This window comes from Mirounga leonina, unplaced genomic scaffold (genome assembly GCF_011800145.1).
Source record: "Mirounga leonina isolate KUSES-001 unplaced genomic scaffold, KU_Mleo_1.0 Mir_168, whole genome shotgun sequence".
Lineage (NCBI taxonomy): Eukaryota > Metazoa > Chordata > Mammalia > Carnivora > Phocidae > Mirounga > Mirounga leonina.
In genome coordinates, this window is record NW_023270426.1 from 32,906,577 (window position 1) to 32,912,433 (window position 5,857).

The following is a 5,857-nucleotide window of genomic DNA, read 5'->3' on the forward strand; positions in this document are numbered from 1 at the left end:
ACCTTATTGTAATTAATTCAAACGAGCATAAAGGGATTGTCAGATCCTCTTGGAGTTAGGAAAAATACATCTATGTTCTTCTTTTCGTGGCCGTGATTGTAAAATTAGCTGTGATTATATCAGAATCTTTTTTTCCCCAGTATTTATTGTGAGAAAACATCAACTACACAAAAGTAAAGTGAACAATAAAATGAACTGCCATTTGCCCATCATCCTGATTCGACAATCATCAAGAAGCTGTCACAATTGTAGAAATGCTTTTAGAAGCCAGGGCAAGCGCACGGTGATGGATTGATGGCGGGCCTTTCTCTGGGGGCCTCTCATAGTGTACCCATTGCAGGGGAGTGAGCAGCCCTGAACCACTGCCCAGCCTCCTCACTGGTGAGCTGTGAGCACTGAAGGGGGCTCAGGGGGAAAAAGTTACTAATTAATTAATTAATTTTTAAAAAGCCAATACATGCATTTAGCTGTATATTTAGTAGTGCAAACTGGTCCCCTGAGCAGCTACCTCTCAGGCATCTACCACTGCGCAGTGAGGGAGCTACTCTCTCCCCAGGGCACACCTCAGGGTGAATATTTCTACTTCAGATTTAAACTTTTCTTTATTTTTAAGCTTCATTGGTTTTGTCCTTTTTTTTTTTTAAGATTATTTATTTTATTTGAGACAGAGAGAGTGCGGGGTGGGCAGATGGAGACAGAGTCCTAAGCAGACTCCGCTGACTGCAGAGCCAGAGCCAGAGGTGGGGCTCGATCTCATGACCTCCAGATCAGGACCTGAACCCAAACCAAGAGTCAGAGGCTTAACTGACTGCACCACCCAGGCACCCCGGTTCTGTGGGGTTTTTACATAAACAGGATGCACACATTGTATTCCATCAAACACTATATGGGAGTTGTTACTATTTTTTTCTTTTTTGAAAGATCTGTCTCTTCTTAACTCTGAGGTGACTACATGAACAGGTTGATTTGAATCATTCAAAGCTTTTCTTCAAATCCACACAGTTATGTGCCAACATATGGTGCTAGTTAGTAAGTGCTTGTCTCTTAGCTCCAGGCTACTCCCTGTTTTGTGATGGTGGGATTGTAGCTTTGCTCTCTGGCTTCCTGTTAGGACCCTGGTTGTTTCCGGTTTGCTAACTGACTGGATGAGGTTCTCTCACATCATCCCGGAAAGCATTTTCACTCCTGCAGCTGCACCTGTGGCCCCAGGCAGTGGCAGAATAAGGCTTGCAGCTTTTTTCAACAATTGCAGAACCAGATTCATCACACCCTCTCACTTAGAGATCTTCAAGTTCTCTTGTAGTTATCTAGTTAGCTGACTCTAGTTAACCAATTGATACATAGTTCACCGTTATTTTATATTTAGCTTTCTCCATTTCGTAAATCTGATACGCTTTCTCTCCTCCTACTAGACATGGACACAGAAATATTCATATGTTGGAATTTTTTCATTCTCCTTATTTATGTATGTATTTTTTACAATAAATGGGATAATGCCCATTACTTCGCAACTTGCATTTTTCACTTAATATTTCATGGACAGCATTTCCAGGTCAGTATATATAACTCTAATTTTCTCAATAGCTGCATAATATTCCATCATATGGACAGACTGTAATTTATTCAACCATTCTGTTGACAGATATACAAGTCAAGTCCTAATTTTTTGCTACTACAAAAAAATGCTTCAATAAACATTCTTGTTCATATATCCTCTATACTAATACATTTGTTTCTATTTAAAAATCACTAACAGTTGGATTGCTGTATCAAAGAATGAGGTATTTATATTTGTGTGACACCACGTATACTGAATTGAACTGGTCTTACTCTTCAGTTTATGACACTGTACCATGGATTCCCCTCTAGAGCCTCCAGAAAGAACACAGCCCAGTCAATGCCTTGATTTAATCCACGAGACCCATTTCAGATCTGTGACCTTCAGAACTACAAGATAATAGATCTGGTTGTTCTCAGCTGCTAGGTTTGTGGTAATTTATTACAGTAGCAATAGGAAACTAATACATTGTTCTTATTAAGTTTAGGAATTAATGTTATATATCTCATACTCACCTAATCCCACTACTTATTTTTTTTTCTGAGTCAATTTGATAAGATAGATGTTACTAGATTGTTGTCCAAAGTGTGAAATTCATGTTTCTCCAACAATGCGTGAAATCTTTTCCACTAATTCCCATAAGTAAGGGACACTATTGATTCTTTTATTTTTTATTTTATTTTATTTTTAAAAATTTTATTTATTTGACAGAGAGAGACACAGAGAGAGAGGGAACACAAGCAGGGGGAGTGGGAGAGGGAGAAGCAGGCTTCCCGCGGAGCAGGGAGCCCGATGCGGGGCTCGATCCCAGGACCCTGGGGCCATGACCCAAGCCGAAGACGTTGAACGACTGAGCCACCCAGGCACCCCTACAAAATGTTTTTTATTATTATGTTTACCTTTTCTGTTGCTGTTTTTGGATTTCCAGGCTTGGTTAAAGTCCCTCATGCCTTTTGATGGCGCATGTAAACTACATTTTCTTACAAGATTTTATCGTTTACAATTTTGCCTTTAATCCAACCAGAATTTATTTTTTTAAATATTATAAAATATAGAATTCATTCTAGTTTCTTCCCAATTACACCAATAGTATTTATTAAATAATTCAGCCTTTCCTCAGTGAATTGAATTATCATATTTGCCATATATTAAATTTTCATTTATACTGTATCTATTTCTAAATTTTTAAATTTTGTTCCTTCCCTGGTACAATTTGTATCTAATTTTATATTAGCTTTATAGTATATTCCAATATTGAGCAGGTGAGTTTTCCCACACTGTTGTTCTCTCTCTGTTCTAATGCTTTTCATGGCTATTTCCTCATATTTATTCTTCCATACAAATTTTATGATCCAATTAAAATTAAAATATTGTATTGAATTAAATTTACAAAATAATTTTAGGAAATTTGACATTTAATGATACATTATCTATTGAGGAAATCTTTTCATTTGTTTCATTATGTCTTATATTTTTAAAGATTGCCTTGCCAAATTTGATTTATGAGCATTTTATTTAAAATTTCTGAACCTAAATAAATAAATAAATAAATAAAAAACAATAAAAAAAATAAAATTTCTGAACCTATAAAATGTAATAACTCTATTGGTTTGCTTTTTTTTTTTAAAGATTTTATTTATTTATTTGACAGAGAGAGAGAGAGAGAGCACAAGCAGGGGGAGTGGCAGGCAGAGGCAGAGGGAGAAGCAGGCTCCCCGCAGAGCAGGGGGAGCCCGATGTGGGGCTAGATCCCAGGACCCTGGGATCATGACCTGAGCCGAAGGCAGTCGCTTAATCAACTGAGCCACCCAGGCACCCTATTGGTCTGCTTTTTTGTATTTGTATAACTATGCTGGATTTGTAAAACCACTGTGAAGAGTTTGTTTTTATGTATTTTGGAATAGTTTGGTAAGCATAGGAATTATCTGTGATTTGAAGGTTAGAGAGAATTTAGCTGTAACATTGTCCAGACTTGTTGCTTTTGTCATTATTTGAAAACAATTTTATTATGAAAAATATCAAATATATACAAAAGTAGAGAAAATAGTATACTGAATCCTATGTACCTACCACCTAGCTTTGACAATTATCTCAAGAATTTTCCATTCTTGTTTCATCCATCTTCCCACTTTTATTTTGCTGGACTATTTTAAAGCAAATCTCAGGGGAGGAGGTGGCCATGTGGTTAAGGTGATGGACTGCTAAAGCAAATCTCAGATTTCTTATCAGGTCATCTGTAAGTAGCTCACTCTGTTTCTCTAACAGATAAGGTCCATTTTTTTTTTTTTTTTAAACAGCCACCTCATCATACCTAAAAAAATTCCTGATTGTTTAAAAAATAACCTTTTGGGGCACCTGGGTGGCTCAGTTGGTTAAGCATATGCCTTCGACTCAGGTCATGATCCCAGGGTCCTGGGATCCAGCCCCACATCAGGCTCCCTGTTCAGCAGGGAGTCTGCTTCTCCCTCTCTCTCTGATACTCCATCTGCTCATTCTCTCTCTCTCTTTCTCCCCTTCCTCCCCGTGAGAGCATGTGCACGTGCATGCGTGCCCTCTCAAATAAATAAATAAAATCTTAAAAGATATCCTTTTACTTTTGGTTTGTTTGAATCAGAATCCAAAAGACATCTGGTGCATTGCATTTTTGTTGTTCCGTCTCCTGATTCTCTCTTAATTTAGAAAAGTTCTCTCTTATCTCCTCCCACTCTGCCCTCCCTGTGCCATTTATTTGTTGAAAAATCAGGTTGTTTGTCCTACAGTATATTCTAGATCTGGATTTGGTTAGTTGTTTCCTTGTAGTGTTACTTAACTTGTTCCTCTTTTTTTTCCTTTTTTTTGTAGACTGAAAGTTAAAAATCTTGATTATGTTTAAGTTAAATTATTTTGGGGGCGCCTGAGTGGCTCAGTCGGTTACACGTCTGACTCTTGGTTGTCCACTCAGGTTGTGATCTGGTGGTCTTGAGATAGAGCCCCTTGTCGGGCTCCACACTCAGCAGGGAGTCTGCTTGAGATTCTCTCTCCCTCTCCCTCTGCCCCTCCTGCTCATGTTCTCTCTCTCTCTCTAAAAATAAATAAATAAATCTTTAAAAAAATAAGTTAAATTCCTTTTTTGTTGAAGATTCTTCATAGATGGTGTGGTATACTTCATACTGTACCACATCATGATTGCCCTTAAGGTCTGATTGTCCCATTTCTAATGATACTGAGATTGATGGTTTAATTCAGGTATTACCAGGCTAATCCATTCATTATAAAGTTCACCATCAGACTTTCACCTAATAATTTTAGCAGCCATTAATAAACTTTCCTTACATCATTGTTTCATTAGGATTTAATAAAATGGGTGATTTTTTTTTCCCTACCATTCTTTCTGCCTGATAGCTGAAATTCCTTAACAAAGAATCTTGTCTTATCAGCTATTTAGTTACACTGACATACAGCTCATATAGGAAGGGCAGGCTGCTGTCCTTTTATAAATAGTAGATTTGGGGAGCCTGGGTGGCTCAGTTGGTTAAGCGACTGCCTTTGGCTCAGGTCATGATCCTGGAGTCCCGGGATCAAGTCCCACATCAGGCTCCCTGCTCAGTCTGCTTCTCCCTCTGACCCTCCTCCCTCTCATGCTCTCTGTCTCTCATTCTCTCTCTAGCAAATAAATAAAATCTTAATAAATAAATAAATAAATAAATAAATAAATAAATAAATAGTAGATTTAACTTCCCCAATATTTCCAATGATACTGGTATTTGGGGTTTTAAAAAACCTTTAGTCATTTGTATTTTGCTAGAAAAAATTTCTTCCCTCTAGATTTTCACTTTATTACTATAGAATGCACAAAGCATTCTTGTATAAGTCTCTTGACGTCTATCATATCTCCTTTTCCTTTTTTAAATTTTTTAAAGATTTTATTTATTTATTTGACAGAGAGAGAGAGAGGGAGAGAGAGTACAAGCAGGGGGAGCAGGAGAGGGAGAAGCAGGCTTCCCGCTGAGCAGGGAGCCCGATGCGGGGCTCGATCCAAGGACCCTGGGATCATGACCTGAGCCGAAGGCAGACGCTTAACGACTGAGCCACCCAGGCGCCCCTATTATTTATTTATTTGTATAGATTTTGTTTATTTGACACAGAGAGAGAGAGCACAAGCAGAGGAAGCAGTAGGCAGAGGGAAAGGGAGAAGCAGGCTCCCCGTTGAGTAGAGAACCTAACGTGGGATAGATCCCAGACCCTGGGATCATGACCTGAGCCGAAGGCAGACACTTAACCAACTGAGCACCCAGGTGCCCCTCATATCTCCTTTTTCAA

General features: G+C 38.3%; 1 non-coding gene across 1 annotated transcript; it reads left to right on the forward strand.

The window, feature by feature from the left end:
* The first annotated feature begins 278 nt into the window (after positions 1-278).
* LOC118017229 lies at positions 279-414 on the forward strand. Its single transcript, XR_004681091.1, has one exon. It is a non-coding gene; the product is annotated as a small nucleolar RNA SNORA42/SNORA80 family (small nucleolar RNA).
* The last annotated feature ends 5,443 nt before the right edge of the window (positions 415-5,857 follow it).